The sequence below is a fragment of the Sorex araneus genome, chromosome 11 (genome assembly GCF_027595985.1).
Source record: "Sorex araneus isolate mSorAra2 chromosome 11, mSorAra2.pri, whole genome shotgun sequence".
In the NCBI taxonomy this organism is placed as follows: Eukaryota; Metazoa; Chordata; class Mammalia; order Eulipotyphla; family Soricidae; genus Sorex; species Sorex araneus.
Genome location: NC_073312.1, coordinates 23,241,911 through 23,269,602, shown reverse-complemented (window position 1 = coordinate 23,269,602; position 27,692 = coordinate 23,241,911). Strand labels below are relative to the sequence as shown.

Sequence of the window (27,692 nt, the reverse complement as noted above, 5' to 3'; positions counted from 1 at the left end):
CATAAGTAAGTTAGAGTATAAGAGGTCTTCTACCACATTAGGAAATTCGGCGACTCTCTCTTCCAGGAACTTTAGTCTATAGTCTCTGGGTCTTGGCCATTGATGAGATTACATGGCACGTGGCGGGGACGGGGGCAGTTCAGTTTGTGGGTGTCACTGCCAAGCTACTGGAAAACTGGGGAGCTGGGGGAGGAGTCCCATTTCCGATTGGAGCACGCTTAGAGATCTGTGTCACGGGTTCCCGCATACCTGGGTTTTCCTGCCAGTTCCCACTAGGGTTAGGCTCGTCCGAGTGTGTGGAGAGGGGCCCTGAGCATGGCGGCAGTTGGGTTCTGGAGGTTTTTGGCTGCCGGGGTTCTGCTTGGGGCTGTGCTCGGGAGTCACTCCCAGGTGATCTTTGGGCAAACTCTGGGCTGGGGTTGCATCCAGGGCTCCTGCTTGCGAAGCCTGAGCTCAGCCTGGCGAGCCATTGCCTCATACTGCAGGTGTTCCATCAGGCCCACAGGCCTGTCCTTCAGGGGCGGCCAGGTCAGCTGCCCTCTCCTCCACACCCCATACCGCTGAACCTCATTCTTCCTCCAGAGCCGGTGGTTTGGGAGAAAGGGTGGTGCTTCAATGGTCGGAGGTTGGGCTGGCAGCAAGTTGGGGCTGAGGGTGGGGAAGTAGGGTCATATTGAAATTCTTGTCGATGAGAAACTGCCTGTTGGCCCACTTGTGCAGGAGGCTGTAGAGGGGGATTCCCAGCATCTCCTGGTACTGGGAGCTGCCAGAGATTTTTTCCCACGGTAAAATCAACTGTGTGCCTTGCTTTGGGAACTTGGCCATCAGCTCCTTTTCCCTCTCGTCGAACGCCAAGAAGCCGAGGAACTGCTTCACGTTGTTGGCCGCCAGTGCGAGCGAGTGCGCCTTGGCCGTGCGTCGGAAGAGCTGCTCCTCGTTGGCGAGGTAGCGTGCCCTGTAGTCCTCCTGGTGGTAGCCGAGCTTCGAGCAGCAGGCCTTGAGGCACTTGATCAGGAACACCACCACGGCCACTGTGCAGATGAGCAGCCACCCTAATAGCTGAGACACAGTGGGCCGGTCAGGGAAAGCTGAGGGGGTCCGAAGTGGCTGGGGTGGAGCTGGCCCTCATCACCCCGAGCCAGACAGCTCTTCATCGCCCGGCTGCAAACTGTGCCCTTGAAGGAGAAACCAGCATTCCCAGCGGGATTCCATCCCTCTGCCCTCACTCTAGCACCTGCTCTGTGCTTAGACTTTGCAGACCCCTGCTGCCTTCCTCTCCCCCCACCCCAGGGCCTCCTTCCACATCTCAGCCTCCAAGTCTGGCTCAGACAGAGAGACTCAGTCCCATGCCACCTTGGGGAAGCCTTCAGAGACCCACTCGGAGCCCCTACATGCCTGTTTCCTTCTCACCCTCATTATCTTCTATGAAAATTACCTCATGCTTGTCTCAAAACTCCTGGGGTGGGTGTCCCTCCATTTGGCCCTGTACAGCTCTGAGTACGGAATCCCATTCCTGTGTCTCCACACCCATCTCTTGGGCTGCTCACGCTCCCCTCTACTATAGCTTCATGTGTGTGTGTGTGTTTGTGTGTGTGTTTGTGTGTGTGTGTGTTGAACCCGGGTCACTGTGATACTTCAGCTAACCTGGCTCACAGTTTAGCCTTAAGGCCTGAGGGATGTGGTGCTGCCCGAACCCTGCAGGGTAGGGGATGACCAAGTTTCCCCAGTGACACCTGGGACACACCCAGTGATGCTTGGGGAGCCTCCAGGGCTGTCCCTGGCTGTGCTCAGGGACCGTGTGGTTCCAGATTGAATGAGATTGGGCTGGGTACATGCCAGGCTTGCACCCTGGCCCCTCTACTGTCCCAAGCCACAACTGGCGTTTGCCATGTCCCCACACTAGGTCAGTGCCTCCTTGTCACTCCCCGGCCTCCTCTCTGTCCCTTCAGGCTCTACCAGGCACCCTCCTTTACTCTGCCCTTCATTCATTTATTTATTTATCCCTCTGCTGCCTCGGAGCAAAGCCAAGGTGAAGGTAGGAGGGAGCAGGAGACGAATTTCTCAGAGGCAATAGGACCAAGATGGGATCTAAAGCAGCGGTTTCTGCCACAGACAGACCTGTCCGTGTCGGCAGGTGGGGTCAGATGCCTCACTTCTCACTGCCCGATGGGGCCCATGTGCAGGGGAGACTGTGGGCGGGCATGAGAGGCTGGAGAGCTGCTCCAAAGCTGCAGGATCACCGGCCCTACCGGAGCCCAGGGCCCGGGAAAGGGCCCCTTTGTGGTGCAGACACAGGCCCCGTGAGACCCGGCTGGCACAGGTGGTGGCCCAGGAGAGAGGTACCAGCAGGAACTATGGCTGTGATGAGCTGCAAGAAGACTCCCTCAACCTCTGCCCTTGACAAGACCCTAACCACAGACTAATTTGTTCTGTTTTCTCTTTTGCTTTTTGGGTCACACCCGCGGTGCTCTGGGGACCATATGGGATGTCCAATTCAGGTCTGCCGTGTGCAAGGCCAGCACCCTCACCGCTGTACTAACACTCTGGCCCCCACTACAGACTCTTATCTGCATGGAAAACCTCAGCCGGGGAAGTTTGGGGAACTTTGCCGCATCCCAGCCTGAGTGTGTAAATCCGCTTTTACCTTGGGGCATCGCCCGCTCTCTCCCCTCTGCTCCTGTTCCCTTCGAACCCCTGGCTGTTTCCCTCCCTTTTCCTCTCTCCCCCTTCACGAACTTAAATAATTTGAGTTAAGCTTAAAGCATTCATGGGGTCTGCTGGGTTTCACCAAGACCCAATACATCAAAATTCTTATCTAGAGGGGCTGGGAAAGACTTGGTAATGGAGCACTGTCCTTGCATGTGTGAGTCCCGGTTCCACCCCCAGCACTGCAAAAATGAACAAAACTCTCTTATTTGAAATGGGAAAATGATTCTTTTTTTTTTCTTTTTGGCGTCACACCTGGCGATACACAGGCTCTGCACTCAGGAATTACACAGGTGGTGCTCAGGGGACCATACGGAATGCTGGGAATTGAACCCGGGTCGGCCGCCTGCAAGGCAAACGCCCTACCCGCTGTGCTATCTCTCCAGCCCCGATTCTGTTTGCTTTTTTGGGGGGTCGGGTCACATCCGTCGATGCACAGGGGTTACTCCTGGCTCATGCAATCAGGAATTATTCCTGGCAGGGCTCGGGGATCATATGGGATGCTGGGATTCGAACCCGGGTTGGCCGTGTGCAAGGCAAACGCCCTACCCGCTGTGCTATTGCTCCAGCCCCGAGAAAATGATTCTTACAACACTAAGAATCTTGCTTAATGGTTGCCACTGATTACGGGAACCCAGGATCTGGATGGGCACTGAGCCACCCGACACCTCCCAGGGAAGGGATGAGCATCCCTCAGCACAGCCTTACCTGAGACTCATACTTGAGCCTGCGGCTCACCTCCTCCCGGAACCCAGACAGGTTGTCAGGGCTCTCCCCGCAAGGGAACCTGGCCAGGATCTGCGTGGCGTGGGAGAGAGGGAAGCTCTCGTTCTCAGCCGTGAGCGAGGACGGGTCCACAAACTCGCTGAATGCGCAGATGTAGGCGTCCCCGCGCAGCAGGGAGATGACCGACCAGGTGAGGGGGGCCACGAGAGTGCGGCCCACGATGGAATATAGGATACATGGGCATTGCTTGGTCCTGAAGCTCCGGCACTCGATCCTGCTTTGGTTGTTGAGGGGCTGCACGAAAAGTAAGTGCGGCCTGGCAGGCACCTTGCAGCAGGGCCGGGCTGGTCACTCCGGTGGCAGCTGGGCACCTCCTGTAGGACAGCAGGAGAGAGAAAAATGCTGCTCTGAACCCAACCCCCAGGGGCAGCCCCTGGGGTCAGGCTGACAAGGGGGAAGTGATGGTGGCCCACATCCTACCTAGCCATCATTCCTCATCCCCGGGACCCCTTGGTGGGCTGTCAGCCCCCAGACTCGAGGACAAGGGGCAGTGGCCCCAGGGTGGCCTCTCAGGGGCAGAGCTGTGGGCCCTCCTCCTCGGATGCTCAGACCTCCTGGCTTCCACCAGCTTCTTCCTGGGGGCTGAGGAGGGCCCCGTGGCCTGCCAGCAGCGACAGGACGCTCACTTCCCTTCGGACTGCGGGTTGGGTCCGGGCAGTGGTCTGTCGGGCCAGTCTCCTGATGTGGGAGGGGACCTGCGCCCTCGATGGGGGGAGGTGACCCTGTGCTGTGGAGTGGCGCTGGGGAGAGTCCCGGGCACCATTGCCCTCCTGGGGGCCTCAGGTGGGCTCCGGGCTCCCGCCCACTCGGCATCTCCTCTGGGCCCCTGTCCTCTCAGGGAGGCGGGAGGGCCAGGGACGGAGTGCAGAGGCCTGGCCATGGCCCCGCATCTCTCTCCTGCCGGGGCTCCAGAGAGACTGTCAGAGTGGGCGAAGGGGTCATGCTCCCCATTGTGAAGAGCAGGAAATGCCCCCAGGAAGTTCTGGAGCCTGGGGTGGGGGATGTGGCCCAAGGCAGAGCTCAGGCCTCTTCCCTGTGAAGACTGGGTTCAGCGCCCTTCCCTGCAAAGTGCAAACATGGAGGTGCCCGGCAGGACTTTGGAGCAGCATCTCAGGAGCCTTGGGTGGTGAGGTGAAGTGAATTTTCCATCTCACCAGTCTCTGCTGAACTTATTTTTTGCTCACCCTTAGGCCATAAGAAACCTTCTCTCCCCCAATTTCTCTTTCCAACTTGGCAGCCCTGAGCACCGGACCCTGAACCCAGGCCCCCCAGCCTGCCAGCGACAGGAAATCTGGGCCCCAGGACACAGGGTTCTCTGGGGTTCACTCCCCTGGCACCGTCCACACAGCTGAGACGGGGCCTGGGTGTGGCCTGTCTCCCCATCTGTCTCAACCTCTGTGAGCTAAAGCCGAAGTCCTCAGGTTGTGGGGTGGGGAGAGCACACAGGTGGGGCATCGCCCAGAGGTGCCCCGCGCGGCCCCCTCTCTACACCTGTGCCCCATCTGCTTACTGCCAAGACTTCCCGATGGGTCAGGGCTGAACTCGCTTGCTGCAGGGGAGAGATCTGACCCCCACCCAGGGGGAGCGTGGATTGGTCTCTCTCCCAGAGAAAGGAGTTGAGGGGATGCTGGGCTGGTGCCCGCATGGCCCCTCGCTCCACCTCAGCCCTTCTTGGCTTGAAGGCTCCCGTGAGTGCAGACTCTGGGTGCAAAGTTCCCAAGTAGGGTTCCAGAGGCCTGGCCACCGGTGTGGGTCACTGCGAAGGAACCAGGTCCTCTTCTGAGAGCGAGGCCCAGGCCAGTGAAGGGTATCCCAGATTTCTCCAACAAAACCGGGAGGGGTGGGAGTGAAGACCGGCCCGACTCTGCTCTGCTTCAAGTCACACACCGCAGGGCAGGCGCCTTACTTACCGAGAGCTCTAGGACAGGTGGCCCGGAGTGTGGAGGCCTCCCTCAACACCCTTCGCCTTCCTGCTTTGCTTCTGTGCCCGAGCTGGGTGGCTTCAGAAAGTTTTGCTCCAGAAAAGATGAGGCTCAGCTGATTGATGACGCGCATGTCAGCCCCAAGTTGGGTAATTGGCAGGAGAGAGGGTGGGGAGCAGGGGTGGTGGGGGGGACTCTGCAGATTACACTGTAAGATCTCAGCAGGTCAGGGCCAGGCCCAGCCACCCTGAGAGGCTCCCCCCACGGTGCAGAGGTGCCCGGCTGGGGAGGGAGGGATCACCTCTCCCTTCCTGCCCTGCCTGACTCATCTTCCCAGCCGGCCGCATCTTGGTTGTGTTCCCTCAGTCTTTCCAGCCTGCCAAGGCCTCATTACCCTGCTGGGCCCCAAGAATGAAAGCTCCTCAGGTCCTTGTCCCAGTTGGGGTCCCTGGGCAGGTGGGGGCCCTGGGCTGGGTCAGGACTACTGTCTTTATGGCCTCGGGTCTCTCTGCTGTCAGCCTGGGGCCGTCCGTGGTGGGTTTGGCCCAGCACCCACACGTCTCCCAGCACAGCCCGTCGCACACGGAACTGTATCACCAACACCTTCCGGAAGGGAAGCTGCTCACAGCCAGGGTCCTGAGGTAGGTGGCGGTCTCGCCCTCCCCCACCACCTTCCTTGGGAGGCCGGCGGGGGCTGGAGGGAACAGCCTGGGTGGAGGTGGGCGTCCTGTCCGGGTGAGCAGGGCCCCACCTGACTGGTGCCTCTGCCTCAGCCCCTAAAGCAGCCGGCGAGACTTTCCTCCCTGCAGATCTCAGCAGGTCAGGGCCAGGCCCAGCCACCCTGAGAGGCTCCCCCCACCCTGCAGAGCTGCCCTGGCTGGGGAGGGAGGGATCACCTCTCCCCCTCCTGCCCTGCCTGACTCATCTTCCCAGCAGGTCGCACCCCTGTTCCAGCTAACTCTGGGGTTGCTTTAGAGCTCAGGTGTAAGCACCCAATAGATAATACAGCAGGTGGGCACTTGTCTTGCACAGGGGCACTGAGGGGCCCAAACCGCTGGCATCATATAGAGTTCCCTGAGCCTCAGCAGAAGTCAGCACTGAGCACAGAGCCAGGAGTAAGTCTTTAGCAGAACTGGGTGTGATCAGGTCTCATAACTAAGAAAAAAAAAAAGCAAAATCTTTATTTTGTTTGTTTGTTTTTTACTTTTTGCGTCATACTCAGCAATGATCAGGGGTTATTCAGGGGTTACTCTTGGCTCTGCATACAGGAATCACTCCTGACAGTGCTCAGGAGACAATATCTGATGCTGGGAATTGAACCCGGGTCAGTCGAGCGCAAGGCAAACGCCTTACCCACCGTGCAATTGCTCCAGCCTCCAAAAAGCAAAATCTTAGGTGGAGGGAAAACAAACATATACCAGCACCTAAGGGTCTGGGAGATGTGATTTCTGGATGAACTGGGGGCAGGTTCTGCAGGAGTCCTGGGGTCTGGTCCTCAGAGCTTCTCACCTTGCAGGATTCCAGAAGCATCTCCCAGAGTCACCCCTGAGCACCACTGGTGCAGCCTCTTCCCCCCTCGAAGTAACCAAGCCAAAAGTAGAGCCCAGATCTCAGGAGTGCTTAGATGGGAACTTCAGCATGTGGGGACCCTGAGCTCTGAGGGTGTCAGTGAAAGAAGTTGGAGCAGGGTGTTGTTTTTTGTTTTTTCGCCCACACGCAGCTGACTCCTTGCCTTTTTTTGAACTCAGGGATCACCCCTGGCATATGTGATTCAGAGTGTCAAACCCAGGTCAGCCACATGCTAAGGTAAGAGCCCTGCCCGCTGTACTATCTTTCCAGCCACTGCTTATTGATTGATTGATTGATTGATTGATTTTACTATTTTTATATATTTAATTGTCATAAAGTAGTTCACAATAGTTCATTGCAGATAAGAGAGAGGGGGACTCTGCAGATTGCACTGTAAGATCTCAGCAGGTCAGGGCCAGGCCCAGCCACCCTGAGAGGCTCCCCCCACGGTGCAGAGCTGCCCAGGCTGGGGAGGGAGGGATCACCTCTCCCCCTCCTGCCCTGCCTGACTCATATTCCCAGCAGGTCGCACCCCTGTTCCAGCTAACTCTGATATGGCTTCAGACTTCAGGTGGAGGGACCCATGAGATAATACAGCAGGTGGGCACTTGTCTTGCACAGGGGCACTGAGGGGCCCAACCCCTGGCATCATATAGAGTTCCCTGAGCCTCAGCAGAAGGCAGCTCTGAGCACAGAGCCAGGAGTAAGGCTTTAGCAGAACTAGGTGTGATCAGGTCTCATAACTAAGAAAAAAAAAGCAAAATCATTTTTATTTGTTTGTTTTTTACTTTTTGGGTCATACCCGGCAATGATCAGGGGTTACTCAGGGGTTAGTTCTGGCCATGCATTCAGAAATAACTCCAGGCAGTGCTCGGGGGACCATATGGGATGCTGGGAATCGAACCCGGGTTGGCCACGTGAAAGGCAAACACCCTAACCCAAACCTGCTGTTTATTTTTAAGATCCTACCAACACCCTTCAGATTCTTTCTCCTTCCTCTTTGGCATGATGCTGAGGGGCAGAGCAGACCTTTAGTCCCCACTTCCAGAGACGCGTCAGGGGAGCTCGTCCATCTCTGCAAGTCTTGGGGCTCTGGGGCTTGGCCTCGGCTCTCTCTGACGCCATGGTGCCCATCCGTACTTCGTGGCCCCAATTCCACGAGGATGTCTTTTTCCCCTGGGGTCTCCCACCCCTCTCCCACACACCAACAGGCTCCCGACTTCTCTTTGCTTCTCTCTTTGAGTGGGAGTGTCGCCGCTGCCAGGGATCGAGCCCAGGGTCTCCTGGTACCCGCTCCTGGTCTTTCTGTGCTTTGATTCTTATTTCTGGGCTCTAAGGGCAACCCCAGCAGTGTTCCAGGACATGCTCCAGCTCGCGCTCGGGAGACGGGGTGCTGGGATGGGCCCCTGGTCCCCCGCTGGTCAAGCCTGTGCTCCGGCCTCTGAACTGCTTCCTCAGTCTTCTGAACCCTCCCCTGAGCAGGGCCTCAAGCCCCCCTCCTGGCAGAGCCCCCCTCACTCCTTCCCACCCCACATCAGCTAATAAGGATCCCCTTTTCCCAATTATTACGGGAGGGAGTTGTGGGTCTCAGATGGGGAAAGGTGGGATGGGGGCGGGGACACAGATGGAAGCACGGGCACCGTCAAACTAACCTGCATGTATCAGGTTCCGGGTTCGACCCCAACACACCAAAAGACAACCACAATGCTGCCACAGAGCGACTCGGGTTCATTGATCAGCGAGACTGGGGTTCGAGGACATTGGAAGGCGGGGGGAGGCCCTTCTTCTCCTTGCATTTCCTCCTTATGAGCTTGAGCTCCTGGGTCCTCCAGTAGGTGAGGGGAGAGGAGTGAATGGTGCCCCTCAGAGGGGAGTGCCCTCGGCCCTCTGACCGAGGGGAAACTGAGGCTCAGGAAACATCCTGGGAACACGGTTTGAAGCCACAGAGCCTGCGCTGAATCTATCGGCTCATCCTGGCACTGGAGCTACCTTTGGCAACCGCCCTCCACACACCCCCCAACTCAGGGCCTCTGAGCCAGAGCCCCCTTTCCCCCGAGGGATCTTGAGGAAAGGGGCATATTTCACTTCTGATTCTTTTGTTTGTTTGGTTTTGGGGTCACACCAGGCTGTGCTTAGGGATAACCCCTGGCAGGACTCAGAGGAGACTCCATGGTGCCAGGGCTTTAACCCGGATTGACAGTGTGGAGGGCAAGTGTCCTACCTGACCTCCTATCTCCTGGCCCGCAGCTTCTGTGTCTATGGGGCCAAGTCCTGGGCCCAGATACAAGGAGTGGGGGTGTTAGGGGGGTTTCGAAGGAACCCCCATGAGTGGTCTGAATGTGCGCCCTATTCGTAATTTAACTCTGACCACCCCCAACGGTGCTTGAGCTGTTATGAGGGCAGGACCTGCACCCCTCAAACCCCAGAGTACCCTCATGACACATGGGGACCAGCACAGGTGTTGCTGGGTGCCGGGACACAGCCTGACTGCCACCGGGCAACCCCGAGACAAGAGCCTGCGGCCTCCGGCCTGGACGGGACAGGAGGTCAGGGTCAGGGGCCCTGGGGCGAAGGCTCTCTGGGTCTGGCGCTGGGGCCGGCGTGCCTCCCTGGGGCACACTTTGGCTTCTCCTGAGTGCCCTGGATCGGGCACCTTGTCTGACCACCTGTCACCCTGGCGGCGCTCTGAGTCGGTCCAACGGGGCTGCTGAGGGCCAGCAGCTTCCCTCCGAGGCGCAGCAGAGCTCGGGGTTCCTGCTGCCAGATACACCCCCAGCTGCCTGAGTCAGAGCCGAGGGAAAGGGCCCCCCGACACTGGGGTGGTGTGGACGCTGCGGCCAGCAGGTCTGTGAGATGGACAGCCGGGAGTTAGGGTCTGGGAGCCGGGCAGTGCACACTGTGTCCTCTCAGCCACGTCTGGGCCTTTCCTGCCGATACTGCTGCTGGCAGTAACAGTAAGTCTCACAATGAGAGTCACTGGTGCCCGCTCGCACAAATGGATGAGCAACGGGATGACAGTGATGGCCGGTCCTGGCCCCAGTGGCCCAGCCCCAGAAGCCTCCTCCGTGGGGGCCTGGACAGGTCCTTTCAGGGACATGGGGGCCCCCCAATGCCCACGCCAGGGGGTCTGGGGAGCCTGCACTCCCATGCCCGGCTCTTCCCCCCCCCCCCCCCCCCGTCCGGGCTCACAGGGCCGCACGGAGCGAGCGGCGAAGGCCAGCAGCGTGGTCACCAGCACGAAGGACCAGCCCAGGGCCTGCGGGAGGGCACAGTCAGCGGGCCTGGCTCTGGGCCACCCCCGCCCCTGGTCTGTGCAGACATGGCCCCCTGGGCCAAGGGCACTGGCGGGCCCGAACAGACCCACATTTTCTTATCAGCTGGGAATTTGATTTGTATGTAAACATTTCAGGAGTTCACATGGAAGTTTGTAAATCTGCAACTGCATCTCACAGTGATTCATTACAAATAATTTAAATATAAAATTAAATGAAATTAAATTTAAAAAAAAAAGAAAGAAAATTTCTAGAGTTCAGATGAAGCCCACTCATGTCAAGTCGAATTTTGCCGGAGTCCAGCTCCGGCATGAAGACCACCGACTCAGAGACGATGTGTTGACCAGCAGCTATCGAGGCTGAAGGCCCCGTTTATTCTCAAGCAAGCAGTTTTATATTATTTACATACCTTGGCCCAGGCACGTAGCCAAGTCCAAAGACGTTCTCATGGGTTAAACATATTTTGTGTTTGTCTCAAGATGTTTTCATTAAAAATACCAAGTCAGATTATTCCCAAGGTTACTTAGAGCACGAGAAGTATGTACGGGCAGGATGTGCCCTGCTTATCTTGCTGGTAGGTTTTACCTTCAAGGCCCCTCTTTCAAGAGGCCCTCTGCACAGGACTCTCCCAAGCCCCCAGTGCAGGTCATACAAAGTTCATTGTCCCACGCTGGTCTCTAGTCTCTAGTCTATGTGCTCCAAGCAATCCCACTACAGAATTTGTTTTCATGTCTTTGGGTCACACCCGGCGGTGCTCAGGGCTTGCTCCTGATTCTGCACTCAGGGATCACTCCTGGCAGGCTCCGGGGACCTCGTGGGGAGATGGGGATTGAGCCTGGGTCAGCTGTGAGCAAGACAAGTGTCCAGCCTGCTGTGCAGTCGTCCCCACCCCCTCAGATGGAATTTGGAAGGCAACTCACTGCAATGTGTGAGGGTCCAGGCAGCCTTCCAGGCACTGTTCAGTGGGGCTGTCTGGGTCAAAGGCCAGGAGGTCAGTGAGGCTGCCCAGGGGACCATGTGGGAGAGGAAGTGCTGGCTTCTTCGGAAAGCAGAGTTTTCTCGGAAAGCAGAGTTTGGCGTGCACCCTCAGACTGTGGGATTCACGCGGGCTGTCTGGGTGCTGATGCAGCACCACAGGAGAGAGAGGGGTGCCTGGCCCTGCCTCTCATCGTGCAAACACCTAGCTCCTGCAGCCAGGTCCGCCCCCCTCGCCCCCTCCACTGATACCCCCAGCTTCCTGTCCTCCCATTCCTGGGGGGCTGCAAGGAATGGGGGCCCAGACTGACAGGATGCTGAGCCCGGATTTCCTCTCAACCCGCCGCCCCCCGCCCCTGCACTGATGGTGCCACCTCGTCTAGTCCTTCCCTGGAGGGGCCCCCAGGCCCTCAGTGCCCACCCCCCAAGCAGCGCAGCGAGGCACCAGCTGGGGGCATTTGCCAGGGAAATGTACCCAAACAGCCCAGCCACCCATGTGCCTCCCCACCAGGCCCGGGAGAGGAAAGAATGCAAATCCCTGGCTCGAGAGTTGGGATGTGCAGTGGGCTGAGCTGCAGCCAGGACAGACAGACAGACAGCACGCCTTGGACAGATGCCGCCTGGCACGTGTCCCGGGGGACACAAGCCCAGGGGAGTCACCTGGCTCTCAGAAGCTGGACTCTGGGCTGGGCAAGTGGTGCAGAAAAGTTACCTTGGGCAGAGAGATAGCACAGCAGCTAGGGCGCCTGCCTTGCACATGGCCAGCCCAGGTTCTATCCCCGGCACCCCTGAACAGCGCCAGGAGTGACCCCTGAGTGCAGAGTCAGGAGTAACTTCTGAGCATTGTCAGGAGTGGCCCCAAAACAAACAATCGAACAAACAAAACAAAAAAAAAAGAAGGAAAAAGGAAGAAAGAAGAAGAAAACAAGGAGCTGGAGCAATAGCACAGTGGGTAGGGCGTTTGCCTTGCACGCAGAGGACCTGGGTTTGATTCCCAGCATCCCATATGGTCCCCTGAACACCGCCAGGAGTGATTCCTGAGTGCAGAGCCAGGAGTAGCCCCTGTGCATCGATCGCCAGGTGTGACCCCAAGAAAAAGTAAAAAAAAAAAAAAGAAAACAAAAATTAAAACAAAATTACCTTGCATGCGTGAGATCCCTAAACACACACACACACACACACACACACACACACACACACACACACACACACACACACACAGAGCCTTAGCTGGGAAAATGAGCCCCTGTGCCCCTCAGAGCTTCATCTGTGGGAAACGATGCCCTAGGAGGCCCTGCAGACGTACATAGGACAGATGTCCATGTTCTGTGGGGGTCCTATGCAATGCTCAGGACCCCGGGAGCCTTTCTCATTAGCACTTGGCCCACCTGGCCTGAACGTTGGGTGCTCTGGGCCCAGGGATGATGCTCAGCTCAGGGGTTCCCAGCTCCCCCCAGAAGTGCTTGGGGAGACCAGGCGGAGTTGAAATTCCAACTCAGGTCCCCCAACACGGGCCTCAGAGACGTTTGCTGCAAATTCTAATGTCAGCATTATTTGTCAATAATAGTAACAGGGCCAGGGAGATGGTACAGGGGTTAGACACTTGCTCTGCATCTGGTTGACCCAGGTTCAATCACTGTCACCCAACATGGTCTGCTAAGCACTACCAGGGAGCACTCCTGAGCAGCTGAGAATAGCTCCTGAGTACTGTCCCTGATCACCTCCCCCTCCCAAAGACACACACAAATCAATAAAGTAAAATAATACAAATGGTTGGATTGCATTATTCTCAGGTTCCCAAGGACTTTATTACAGGTATTGAATGAAAAGGGGGAGCCCTAGAACTGTGTGTGTGTGTGTGCGTGTGTGTGTGTGTGTGTGTGTGTGTGTGTGTGTGGTGCTGGGGTTTGAACTCCAGGCTTCATACCAGCGAGCCCTGAGTTCTGCTTCTGAGCCCATCACCACCTGCCTGTTATCCTTCATGCTGTTGTTTTCCTTCCTTCCTTCCTTCCTTCCTTCCTTCCTTCCTTCCTTCCTTCCTTCCTTCCTTCCTTCCTTCCTTCCTTCCTTCTTTCCTTCCTTCCTTCCTTCTCTCGTTCTATTTTTCTCTCTTTCTCTTTCTCTCTTTCTCTCTTTCTTTCTCTCTTTCTTTCTTTCTTTCTTTCTTTCTTTCTTTCTTTCTTTCTTTCTTTCTTTCTTTCTTTCTTTCTCTCTCTTTCTTTTCTTTCTTTCTTTCTCTCTCTCTTTCTTTCTTCTTTCTTTCTTTCTTTCTTTCTTTCTTTCTTTCTTTCTTTCTTTCTTTCTTTCTTTCTTTCTTTCTTTCTTTCTTTCTTTCCTTCTTTCTTTCTTTCTTTCTTTCCTTCTGTCTTTCTTTCTTTCTTGTGGTGAGGGGGCACACACCCAGCAATGCTCAGGGCTTACTCCTGGCTCTGCACTCAGGAATCCCTCCTGGCAGTGCCTGGGGCACCATATCTGGTGCAGGGGATCATAAGGGTGCCAGGGACCAAACCCAGATCTGCCATGTGGCAGGCAAGTGTCCTACTCACTCTACTATCACTCCGCTCCAACCCTTCAGGCTGTTGTAAATCTTGAATCAGTGGTAAAGAATAGCTTCAAGTGTCTCACTGACTTGGGCTTCACACTGAATAGTAGAAGTGTTCGTGGCCCGCGTAGCGATTTCCCTTCGCCAGCAAAGAGTGAGACGACACGGGTTGAGGATCCTTCTGCAGCAATTTTATTCCATTAACTTCATGAGGAGAAAGAACAACAACCCGGGTAATGGCAGTCCTTATATAGCCTGGTTGCCCCGCCTCTAAGGTGGTGCTCATCTTCTATTGGCTCTCGCCCATCACCCCATATGAGGTGGCGCTCTATTGGCTCTCGCCACGCATGCGCAATGCGGTCGTTGCGCATGCGCAATGTGGTTGTTGCGCATGCGCAATGTGTTTGTCGCGCATGCGCAATGTGGTTGTTGCGCATGCGCGATCATGCGCATGCGCACATGCGCAATGTGCTCTGGCTCCCTACATCTCCCCCTTATGTCTTTGTTTATGGAGCCATCCTGTTGGTAGAAGGGGGTGGCGGTCACCACTGCCTGTATTACAAGGGACTGAGGAGGCCTCCGCACGTCCCCTTCAGGTCGCGCCAAGGCTCCACCTGTCCCGCCGTCCTCACTTCCAGGCAGGGCAAAATCCGACGGCGGCCCTATGCAAGTGGCTCGCCACCCTGAGTCGAGGGCCAACTCAGTGCAGTGCTCTCCGGCCTGACACCCTTCTCAGGAAGAATACTCGGGAGCACCCGTACTCGTGCAATGAGCCCTTGTGGCTCCGAGCGTGCAAGGGCTGCTCCCAGAGTAGGAGCCATGAGCGCAAGATAGAGAGGGATAGCGGGAGCCCAACGAGTCCGAGCCCCCGCCAGAGAATTGGGGCACCAGGCAGCAGTCAGCTATAACCCAGGTAAAAGCAAATAATCAAAACAACAATCAAAAAATACAACCATCAAGACAAAATCAGAAATGCAATCAACCAACATAGCATCAAGCGGTTTCCACGTAGGACATATGGGGCTTTGCAGTAAAATACCTCTTTCCTCCTAGGGTACATTCAGAATAGCTGGTATAACACATGGCATTCATCTGGTCTACCACTTGACAGTTTTGAGGACAGGGATCCCCCTTATTTATAAAAGTAGGCTTGGGCACGCACTGCCAAAACTGGGTCAGTCCGCCTCGAGCACTGGGCTGCGTGACGAGATATATAGTCAGAGTCCCACAGTCCACGGTTTTCGTGTAGCTCGTTGGAGTCACCGAAGATTGTCCTCCCTGACAGTTGCACGGGGTCCCATACAGCTGTTGTAGGAGGCGTGTAGGGTCAGCCAGCCGGCCCAATCCGGCCTCCGTCGGTTGCACAGTCAGCAGCAGGATCATCATTGCAAACCCGCAGGGTCGGCACCGGACGACGAGCCGCATGTTCTCTGTAAGAAGAAAAGAGAGAATCCCTCTCAGGGGTTCCCCCTGGAGCATTCTGCAGACTCGGAAATCTTTAAAAACTCTCACTCCTTATGACCCTGAGCTAAGTAGCTTAAAAAAAATTTTTTTTTTATCTCAAATCAAATAAAACACTGGTAGGACAAGTTTTGCAACCAATATTAGAACTCCAAAAAACTCATGTTTTAACTAAACCATTACTCTTCGAACCTGTTTTTACTACAATTATTTCAGCTCACATTCTAATAATCCAATGCAGATGTATAAGTACATTGACACAACAGCATAAGACCTTTAAACCATCAATTTTCATGAAACATGAGTAAATCTTCTTTGGCTTAAGTTCAACAGTTTTTGTACCTTAGTTCAAATCATGAGCTTTCTAACTTTATCAATTCCACAATACAAGCATGCTGTCAAACACAGAAAGAGCCCTTCGGGTATTTATATATATATATGTATATATATATATTTTTTTTTTAACCAAACTTCGATAATAGCATAGAAAAAAAAATTTTGACTATCAAATGTCTACGGAAACACAAGTAACTTTGTTTATTTTGAGGGTTTCTGTACCTTTGTTGTTTGAAAAACAGCTAAATTCCTCATTAAAATTAGCAGAGGCTTATAAGATAAACCTTGCACTCTGAATTCCCAATTCACTTTTAGATTTCTGGCTCTAGTTCTGTAGCTGTTTCTAGATAGTACAGATACTGGAATTCAAAAGAATTTCAATTGGTAATAACTATTAATGTTCTTCCAATAAAAAATTTAGACTAAAAATTTCAATTTCGTTGTAGGTGCCATATTCTAATTAGAAATCTTTGTTTAAACCTGGTCTAACAGGTTCCAAAATCATATAGATCCTTTAAATTGCTGAACTGCATATCACCCTGATCTCTTGAGATGATCCTGTTTTCCCCAGGCCTAATTTTTACCACTGATTCCCACTCTGGCTCCAGCACTCAAGTGTTCCACATAGAGAGACAGACAAACAGACAGACAATAAGTTCACTAAAAACACCACATGTACATGTGCACACATCTGCAGTTGATCTATCAATCTGACCCTTCAGAAATGGCAGGGAAAAAACTGATAGACTGAGAAAGGAAGGAACAAGTCCCCAGGGCAAAGTTAAGCCCTGTCGGCCAATTGGGAACATTGCTCCCCATTTCTCTGCCTGACCAGCCAGTTTCCTGCTTATTAAAATTGGGTCAAGAAAGCGCTTTTGTTGATATAAGCCGGCAAAACAATCCATGACAAAGTTGTTGAAACCTAAGTTGTCAGATGTTACAATTTTAAGATCAAGATTACTTCTGAGGTGGATAAACCACCTTAGCGACACTCTTTTTCATTCCTGATATTATTAAACACTCAACCACATGATCTTGCATTTTCCTGACTTCTCTGCTAATAATAATAAGCATAACTAAGAGAAATATAATGAGACAAATATACACACATACTAAAGGCACTCGCACAAATCACACTCCTGCACTCATTTGGACCGGTCCTCTTTCATTCCGGTGCGCACCCCGCGCACCACATTCACACAGAAATTCTTAAACCTGCCCTACGGGAGTCCACATTACCTTTGGTCTTGTCCCCCTGACAATGGGGTTGCTACAATGTACATCGGGCTCTTTCTAATAAGAAGCTAGCAATCTAGAGGCAAATGGGGGTGGGGTGCCGGGCTGTTCCTGCAGTAACAACTTGGCGGCCTGTAATTTTTCAATGGGAAGGGGGCCCTAGGTGTCAATTAGTAAAAAGCCCATTTGTGAGAGAATATCCCTGCCCCAGAGATTGACAGGGAGCCCAGGCAGAACATAAGGGCATACAGTCCCGGATTTGCCCTCCTCGGTGCACCAATCAAGTGGGGACAAACTTAACATAGGGTTTTGGGATTGGCCTGTACCCGGAAGGTGAGTCAGTGAGGGGGTGAGGGGCCACTCTTTTGGCCAGTCTTTTTTGGCAATGATCGTTACATCTGCACCAGTGTCAATCAAACCCGAAAGCACCTTCCCATTGATTTCATCCTTATTTATTTCTAACTTCTTGCCCCCACCGGGCAGTCCTTTTTCCTTATTTATTTCTAACTTCTTGCCCCCACCGGGCAGTCCTTTTTCCTTATTTATTTCTAACTTCTTGCCCCCACCGGGCAGTCCTTTTTCCTTATTTATTTCTAACTTCTTGCCCCCACCGGGCAGTCCTTTTTCCTTATTTATTTCTAACTTCTTGCCCCCACCGGGCAGTCCTTTTTCCTTATTTATTTCTAACTTCTTGCCCCCACCGGGCAGTCCTTTTTCCTTATTGCTGGGTATTTTCATACGCGCGCCCAGCCCTCCTGATTGCTCGGTTTCTGACAAACTGTCTTGGACCTTTTCCAACACCTGCCGGCCTTCCCTGACCACTATGGAGCATGCCTCATCCTCCAAACAATTTTGAACCATCTTCCAAGTCGCCTCAGTGCCCATAGTAAAGACACAAGAGCAAAAGAGAAGGCAAATCCAAATAAGGAGGACAAAGAGTGCTCCCCACCACCAGGAAACGGGCATTCTTTTCTTACCAACGCTGGGCAGTGGTCCGCAGCACGCCTCTCCGAGCAATCGTCCTGCAGTTCTGAATCCTCCCTCCAAAAGGAGGGGTTCTTCCTCGCGGTGCAAGATGAAATTCCCGGGTTTCGGCACCAGTTGTTCGTGGCCCGCGTAGCGATTTCCCTTCGCCAGCAAAGAGTGAGACGACACGGGTTGAGGATCCTTCTGCAGCAGTTTTATTCACTTAACTTCATGAGGAGAAAGAACAACAACCTGGGTAATGGCAGTCCTTATATAGCCTGGTTGCCCCGCCTCTAAGGTGGTGCTCATCTTCTATTGGCTCTCGCCCATCACCCCATATGAGGTGGCGCTCTATTGGCTCTCGCCACGCATGCGCAATGCGGTCGTTGCGCATGCGCAATGTGGTTGTTGCGCATGCGCAATGTGTTTGTCGCGCATGCGCAATGTGGTTGTTGCGCATGCGCGATCATGCGCATGCGCACATGCGCAATGTGCTCTGGCTCCCTACAAGAAGAACTTTTCTTCCCCCCCCAGAATGTCCTCTGCATTGTTCTGTGGGGGAAGGTCTGATGGGGGCCTGAAGATCAGGGAGTTGGGGTTGGCCCTCTGGGGCCTGAGCAGGGCACCCATGTGCCTGGCCAGCCTCCAGAGGACCCCCGGCTCTGGCCCGAGGCTCTGCTCTGCTCCAGCCTCTGCTCCAGTGCCACAGCTCTGAGTCTGCCTCCCACATGCATTTGCATGTGCTTTGGGGGAAACCATACCTGGTGGTGCTCTGGGGCTATTCCTGGCTCTGTGTTCAGGAGCGACCCCTGGCGGTGCTTGGGGCACCACAGCTGGCGCAGGGGACCAAACGGGTCAGTTGCATGCAAGGCGACTAAGTGCCTTAACCCCTGAGCGAGCTCTCCAGAGCCCCCAAGGTTCTTTTTAGGACACTTGAGGTTCCTGGGGGTCCCCCAGGAACAGCCAGGAGTGACTCCCCACTGCCAGGGCCTTAATCAAATCATAAAAGTGGAGAGCTGCTGTTGCAGGTAAGAGTCACAAGGTCTGGTTCTGGGGATCAGGAGGATTCGGGGTCCCCTTAACCTTCTCCAGGGGTCTTGCCTGACTCTGTCCTCTCCAGTGTCCCCAAGGCCCTGCTGCATGTGGGCAGAAAATAGGGACCCACACAGTCACCTGGGTGCTGGACCCCCAGACACCCCTCCCCCCTACCCCCCATCTCCCAGAAGTCAAGCAAGGCAGGAAAAGCAGTATGCAAAGGGGGCCCAGGAGCGGCCAGACCTGCAGGGAAATGCCCTATTTGCCTAGGCCAGCCTGGCGGGCGGCCCACCTGCAGCTGTGGGCGCACCCCCGGAGCCGCATGGTGGCAGAGGTAGCGGTCATCAGCAAGATGGGCTGCCAGGCTGCGTGAACCTTTGCCTCAGCAGGACCCGTGGCTGCCCTCTGTTCTCTGGACACGAGAGGGGGGGTTACAGGGGCACCGCGCAGCAATGTCCCCAATATCCCCCGCACCCTCTACCACTCCAGCCTCTGCTGCAGGCACAGTGGGACAAGGGCTGAAGCCACGCCCCTCTCGCTGAAGCCACGCCCCCTCTCGCAGCATCCCCAGCTCTTTCTCTGGTGCCCACCGTCGGGTCAGCTCACACCTCCACTCCAGCCACGGCCAGGAGCACATGCGTGCAGGAAGGGCAAATGGCGGAATGGGAAGAAACCCTCTTGGCCCCGGCTCTGGACGGCACTTCGGGGTTCCTGAGCCACCCATGGACTCGGCTCCCCTCCCCACGTCCCCTCTAGGCCTCCCACTTCCCCCACAAATCCATTCTCTCCTGGGGCTTCCTGCAGCCACTTCCTCATATCTGGGGGTCCCTCACTTCCTGTCTGAGCACCGGGACTCTGCCCAGGATGGGGGCGCCTCTCTCTGTGTGGCTGCCCAGGTCACTGCTGTCCCTCACTCCCAGGTACAGTGACTTGGTTCCCCTCATGGACTGGGCAGTAGAGCTGGACGGAGGGATGAGGTCCGAGAGACCCGGGGTTCTAGCATGTCCTTTGGGGTGTGCAGAGGGTGGGATGCCTAAGTTGTCCAGGGCAGGGGGTCTGCTGTCACAGAGCTCTGTGCTCTTTCCGTGGGTGCTGGAGTGGCACCTCAGCCCCGGGGCAGGACCCTGCACTGGTGTCCGGTGGGCCTGCGCCCTCCTGTCTGACTGGCTCCCCTCTCAGCTGTGAGGGGCAGTGAGGGCCCCCCACCCAGGCGGGCCAGCAGTCCTCTGGGCGCACAATGGGAATCTGTGCTGCCCCTTGGTGGCCTGTCCCCTCCGTGCCTGTGGTCGACTGGCCCTGCCCCCTTCCCCTCCGTCTCTCTCCACTTGCCCAAACTCTGTCCCGGACCCGGGACGAGGTCAGTGGGAGGACTTGCGGGTGTGAGGCCTTGAGTTCAGGCCCCGGCACTGGCCCCAGAGGCGGCCGCTCTATGGTGTGGGCTCCCCGAGGACACAGCCCTGGGGGCCGTCTCGGCACAGCGCACACAAGCGCCTCCAGCTCTGCCACTGGAGTGTGTGGCCACCACGAGGTGTGCAAACCCCAGGGAGCTCATGTTCTCACGCCTCTGGTGAACAGGGTGCAGGACCACGGCCAAGCGGAGGGGTCCCCAGGCATCGCAACAACACCCCCAACTTGGAGAGATAGTCCAGCGGGGAGGGCACTTGCTTTGCATGCAGCCGACCCGGGTTCAATTCCCAGCATCCCATATGGTCACCCTGAGCACTGCCAGGAGTTATTCCCGAGTGCAGGGCCAGGAGTAACCTCTGAGTATAGCCGGGTATGGCCCAAAACCCAAACCCTTCCCACCACCAAAAACAATCAACCTCCAAAAAAACCCCAAGTCCAACATCCTCAACCAAAATAGATGGGGACATGTTAAGAAATGACTGGGCCGGGGAGATAACTCAAGGGAAGACAGCGCATTGAAGCCCCAGGTGTGATCTCTGATGCCCCTGGGAACAAGCCCCGAGCACTGAGCTGGGAGCAGGTCCTGAGCACTGCTAAGAGTGGTCCAAAACAAAACTTAAAACACTATTAAGGGGGCTGGAGCGATAGCACAGCAGGTAGGGCATTTGCCTTGTACACGGCCGAGCTGTATTTGATTCCCAGCATCCCATATAGTCCCCCGAGCACCACCAGGAGTAATTCCTGAGTGCAGAGCCAGGAGTAACCCCTGTGCCTCACCAGGTGTGACCCAGAAACAAAAAACAAAAAACAAAACCAAACCCAAAAACCACTATTAAAAACAAATAAACAAAAACCCTCTCTCCTTTTTTCAAAACTTTTTCAAATTCAAATCAACCCTCCCCGGAGTCCCCAGAACAAATTTTTTTTCCCCCTGATTTGGGGGCCACACCGATAGTGCTTGAGGACTAGTCCTGTTTTTGCTCTGGTATTCCTCCTGGTGGTGCTCGGGGAACGTGAACCATGCAATGCCAGGGTGGGTCTGGGGTCTCCTGAGCACTGGCCCTCTGTGCTAAGCCTCTGGGGCTCAGGGCTGGCCTCGGTTCTATCGCTGCTGCCTTTGGCTTTGGATTCTGATTCTTCCCAAACCCATCCCATCCCTCTATGAGGCAGGGACGTCCTGAGGCCAGGCCTCATCTTGAATTGTCTTCTGCCTGATTCCTGGCTTGGAACTGTGTGTGCAGAAAGTGGTAGTATGTGTATACATGTGGTATATGTGGTATGTGTGTACATGTGGTACGTGTGTGGGGTTTGTGTGGACACGTGGTGTGTGTACATGTGAAGTGTGTGTGATTTCCTGTGTGATTACCTGTGGTGAGTCAATCATCAGGGAGAGGAAGGAGAGATGGGGCCCAGATATCCCCAGTCCTTCCTGTCTGAGCCACAGAGGCTGAATGCTGGTTTCCCAGCAGGGTTTAACCCTGATGTTCCCAGGACTCTTGTCCCTGAACCATATCCCACATCCCATACCCATAAACAGGCCAGGAGGGTATTTTTGTGTGTGTGTATGTGTGTGTGTTTGGTGATGGTGTTGGGGTGTGTGTGTGTGTGCTCAGGGCTCAATCCCGGTGGGGTTCAGGGGACCCTATGGGATGCCAGAGATAGAACAGGGGTCAGCCAGTACAAAGCAAGTGCTGTCCCTGCTGTACTGTGGCTCTGGTCTGGCCTGTGGCCCAAAGGTTTTGAATAGCAGCTTTTCCAGAATCCCCTGGGCCCACCCCCTGCGGATTCCCAGCTCTGACCCATCCCCCCATTCCCTACAAACCCCCAGCAGGTGCCAAGCTCTGAGCGGGACATCCCTGGGCATGCCCTGGGGAGAAGGCAGCCTTGGACACAGACGCTGGCCTCAGGCCTTGGGGTGGGGGCTGCCCTGGGGGTGGGGCAGCGGGGCTGAGGGGCTCTGGGGTGTCAGGGCACGGAACTGCTCCTCTGCCGTGGTGGTCTGCTGAAGCAGTCGGGGCACTCTGAAAGTGGCAGGAGGCTGAAGAGACAGTATAGCGGGGAGGGCACTTGCCTTGCACACTTCATGCCGGGTTTCAGTCCTTGGCATCCACTAAGGTCCCCTGGCCTGGCAGAGTGATCCTGAGCACAGAGCCAAAAGGAAGCCCTGAGCACCACTGGGTGTGGCCCAAAGTTGGGGGAGCGGGGGCAGGGGGGCAGGGAAGCAGAAAATGCCCAGGACCGGAAGTCGAGAACTTCACGTGCAGTGGCCAGCAAGGGGCCCGGATCAGTCCTTCCACTTCCCAGAGGAGTCCAGGGCACAGCTTGCTGGGCTCCCTCAGAGCCGGGGCGGAGCTGCAGGGGTCCGACCAGAGCACTGAGAATGAGCACGAGAACAGAACAGCCTGGGGGCGAGGAGCACCGAGCCAGAGCTCCTGTTCCAGCTCTTATAGTTTATTATTAGTCGGGGGTGGGGAGCACACCCAGAGCTGTTCAGGCAGACTCCTGGCTCTGTGCTCAGGGGTCTCAGGAGGCCATAAGAGGTGGCGGGGAATGAACCCAAGTTGGCCTCCTGCCTTAGCCGCTGTCCTGTTGCTCCAGCCCCCGACTCCAGTTCTTCCAAGACCTCAGGGAACACAACTTCCTGCGGCTTCAGTTTTCTCATCTGAAAAATGGTGCTGGGGTTGGGGAGACAGCTCCGTATTATAGCCCGGAACCACCCTGACAGGGACCCCAAGCACTGTGCCACGCGTAGCCCTGAGAACCGCCACCAGGTGTGGCCCCTAAATTAAATCAAACCAAAAATGCTGGGCACCTGTCCTGCGTGTGCTTGAGGTCCTGAGCCCGAGCGCAGGAAAAGCAAAACCCAAACAGATTTAAAATGAAACATGGACGGCCTTTCCTTTCCCCGTCCGCAGCATGGCGACCACCATCTATAAGGCCCACTAGAGAGAGGCACGAGCTTGAAGTGACCAGATACTAGGGAGATCTCGGGATGTGGGCGTTATCGGCGCTGCTCTCCGCCCAGATGTGACCCTAGCGGCTGCACATGAGCGGCCCCTCTGTTGCTGAACGCCCATGATCCGGAGGCCAACTAACTACTTTCAGCACCCAGCGGCTTCTTGCAGAAATGCCTCTAGACTGTGAACTAAACTACGCCCCCATGCTGCCCCGGGAGGGGAAAGGTTTTTCTCTCTTGGCCTTTCCTTTCCCCGGCGGCGGGGTGGCGACCGCCATCTTATAAGGCCCGCTAAACAGAGGTACGAGCTGCAATGATACGACTTCTGGCAGAAATTTCTCTGGACTTAATTACTAAAATACCAGAAATCCAAAACCTCATATGCTCTTTATTCTCAGCAACGGAAAACAAACTATCAAATGATGCCTTTTGGGCAGGTCTGATTATTGGGGGGAAATTCCAAATAATAATAGTGAGTTTTTGCTGACATACTGAATGTAATCAAAGAGAAAGTAAAGTGAAAATCATCAGCCACAGAGGCAGGGGGTGGGGGTGGGGTGGGAGGCATACTGGGGTTCTTGGTGGTGGAACATGGGCACTGGTGAAAGGACGGGCGTTTCATCATTGCATGACTGAGACTTAAGCCTGAAAGCTTTGTAACTTTTCACATGGTGATTCAATAAAAAAAATTTAAAAAATAAAACAAAACCTGGAGCCCATCAGAAGACTCAGCCCGAAGGTGGAGCAGCCACGGAGCTGTCGCCACCCACCCGGACGGCACCTACAGAGGCTGGCTGCCGGAGAGGCGCCCCTGTGGGTGTTCAGAGGGAGTGTCCCTCACCAGGACCCATCTCTGAGAAACCCACAGTGCTGAAACGCGTCAGGACACAAAAGGACTCAGCCCGGCACCCCCCACACACGAGCATCATGGACGCGTGTGACAGTGTCAATTTTACTATTATTATGACACATGAAAAACTGGCCCCACCGACCCAGAACCCAAGGCTGATCTACTCAGACTCAGACTCTTTTTTTTTTTTTTTTGCTTTTTGGGTCACACCCGGCGATGCACAGGATTTACTCCTGGCTCTGCACTCAGGAATTACTCCTGGTGGTGCTCAGGGGACGATATGGGATGCTGGGAATCAAACCCGGGTTGACCCCGTGCAAGGCAAACGCCCTACTGCTCCAGCCCTCTACTCAGACTCTTGCTTCTTGGTTTGTCCCCCATGAACACAGCACCAGGGTTTGCAGGGGGCAGGGGGGTGGGAGGCCCCACTCAGCCCCAGCCCGGGACTTGCTCTCCCAGCAGCTGCTGGGAGGAGTTGAACCCACAGAGCCGAGAGGGCAGCGCCTTAGTGTACACGAGATCACGCCCAGAAACGTGACTGGGGTGTCAGCTCTTGCGGGGCAGCGGGCCGGCCTTGGCATGCCCCCAGTAGAGAAAGTGGGGATCTCAGCTCTCGGGGGGCTAATGGGCCCAGGGGTACCCCCTGCTAGCCAGCTCGCAGCTCCTTTCACATGGCTTCAGGTGCTGGGGTCTCTACACTTGTGTGTGTTGGGGCCGGCGGGGGTCAGGGGCCGCCGGGGGGGGGGCGCGGTGGCTGAGACCACCCCCCCCAGTGTGCCGCGGGGCCCACAAGGCCGAGGGGCGGTTTGCTGGAGCACCAGGTGCTCAGGAGGCGGTCCACTTGCTCGCGGCTGGAGACTGCGCGCAGGTGCGCCGGGCCGTCGGGGGGCTCGGGCAGGGCCGGGGGCTGGGCCGCCGGGTGGGCAGCGGGCCGGCGCAGGCCCCGCGCCCGCATCTCGCTCTGCACGCTCTGGAAGAAGTGCAGCACGCAGCGGTGCGCCAAGTCCCGCGCATGCTCGCAGCACGTCTCGTCGAAGAGCTTCTGCTCCAGGCCCACGTAGTTGCTCCAGTAGCGGTGCTGCAGGAAGAGCGTCTGGTCGAAGCAGGGCCGCAGGCAGCGCGCCAGGAAGGCCAGGGTGATGAGCAGCAGGGTGATGGCCCAGCCCATGGCCTGTGGGAGGGCAAGCGAGACAGGGCGAGTGGGCAGCACCGAGTGTCCGCGGCCTCTCCTTTAGGGATCCCGCCTGCCCTTCCGCAGATTGACGCATCTGCCCATGCGTCATCCCTCCTGATAGCCACCTCCGTCCACCCTCCCGTCCACCCCATCCTCCCATTCCTTCATCTATTCAACCATCCCTCCCCGATCTGTCCATCAGACGTCCTCTCCGGTCCGCCCTCCCCCAACCATTGTCTCAACACCACCGACCCAGTCCCTGACTGTAGGAGAACATGGGGTTTGTCCTTTTAGCCTTACCACAGGGAGCTTAAGCTTAGACTCTCCCGGAGACACTCCCATTCCTTTGTTTATCTGTAAACTCTTCTCTGCACCCTCTTTCCCAACCAGTTAATCACCTTTTCCCTAATCAGATTCTGTTATCTTGGAAGATCAGATCCTTCTAAGGACCCTGAACTTGTACTGTAACTTAGTGTCTTTTGCATAGTTTACCTTAAAGCAACGGCCTCTCTGTATGGACACAGGAAGACAGTTAATATGATGCTTGTAACTTGGGAGTTGATTGACTCCAATAATATTTACCCCTGGGCATCTGCTTTCTCGACTCAGTTGCCCTTAATTCCAGCACTCCAAAAGCAGGGTCCTGACGAGGGACGGTATGGACCCAGGGCAAGCTGTCAGCTACCCTGGCATCAAAATGCGCCAGGCCAAAGTGCCACAGTACTGAACTCTAAGTTGAGAGCATGGTCATGGACAAATGCTGTCATGATCCAAAGGTAACGATGAGACTAGGACCCTGCTGGGGTTAAGAAGACTAACCTGACCTGAGGACTGTGATCTGGAATCTATGGTGGGATGTCCTCAGGAAAAACCAAACTTTATATCTCTTACTGTGCTCATGCAGAATGACATTGCTAGAAATAATAGAAGTAGATTTGCTATAACTTTTTCAGCAGAGTATTAGCTCACACCCTGATACACCCATGTTTGGACCCCCACCCTTGAGTGGATCTCCTTAGATAAGATTTCCTTACATGAGGTTTCGTTAATCTCCTCGAGAAATGGTTTTACCCCTCTTTATTGATTTATTAATGTTCAACCCACCTTTGTGTCACCACCCTATGTAATTTGCTATATAAACTAAGACTGTGGGGCACTGAGGGGAGACAGAAGAAGACAACAGGAGACAGAGGAAGAAGACAGAGGAGACAGAGGAAGAAGACAGGAGAGACAGAAGAAGACAGAGGAGACAGAGGAAGACAGAGGAGACAGAGGAAGAAGACAGAGGAGACAGAGGAAGACAGAGGAGACAGAGGAAGAAGACAGGAGAGACAGAAGAAGACAGATGAAGACAGAGGAGACAGAGGAAGAAGACAGAAGAGACAGAAGAAGACGACACAAGAGAAGTCACAGAAGATGCACGGGAAGACACAGAAGCGAAGGAGCCAATAGACAGATTAGAAGACAGGAGAGACAGAAAAAGGGGATAGAGGAAGATTCAGAGAGATATCTAGAACCGGGAGAGAAGCAGAGAAAGAGAACGAAATAAACTGATCGAGCAACCAGTTTGGCCTTCTTTCTTCCGTTGCCTGCCCTTGACCAACAGCCACACACGGTGGTTCCAGAGCACCATCGCGGGCAGTGAGACAGAGCCACCCAAAGAGCCTGCGAGTGCACACTCCCCTCAGTGAGCTTTAGTTTTTTACACCTGACCATCCCCCATCCCCATCCCCAACCTTGACCATCCATCATCCCATCCCCCAAGTATCATCCCACCCCCACCATCAACCATCCCTCAAACATCCTCCATCCCCCAACCATCCTCCCATCCCCAAACCATCTCCCACCACCCAACCATCACCCCATCCCTCAACCATCGCTCCATTACAACCATGGCCCCATCCCCCAAACATCTCCCCGTCCTTCTATTCAGACATTTTTGTTCTCTCAACCTTCACATCTCTGTTATTTCATCCTTCCTTCCGCATCTCTATTCAGCCCTCCATCTTCCCACCATTTACCTCCCCGTCTCCCCCAACAGGAAACCAGAATGTTACCCCCAAATATTCCTATTTGTCATAAAACTGATTGGAAGGGGCCAGAGGGAGCTGAATGGGCTGGAACAAATGCCTTGCAGTGGGAGCCTGGGTCGGACCCCGACATGCCCACCAGGCACACTGGGAGTGACCCCACACTGAGCTGTAAAGAGCCCCTGAACACCTGCAGGTGGGGTCCCCAAACGAAAACCAGAACCCAAATCCAGGCAAAGTATTTCAAACATGGTTAGAAGCAGCAAACACTGAAACAGTTCTACCTTTCCCCCTTTCACCTCAAGTCAGGTTGTAAATTCTCCCGGAGATTCTTAGTGAAGCAGCAGCTCCTGGGGCAGGAGTGACGCTCAGGGGTGCTGCCTTGCCTGTGGCTAACTTGAGCCTGATCTTTAGCATCACCTCTTGTCCCCTGAGCACCACCCAGGGTTGCTCCTGAGCACAGAGCGAG

At 55.1% G+C, this 27,692-nt stretch overlaps 1 pseudogene; it reads right to left on the bottom strand.

Moving 5' to 3' along the window:
- Positions 1–612: 612 nt before the first annotated feature.
- Positions 613–27,692, bottom strand: part of LOC129399369 (calcium homeostasis modulator protein 3-like) — a 29,435-nt pseudogene continuing 2,355 nt past the window's right edge.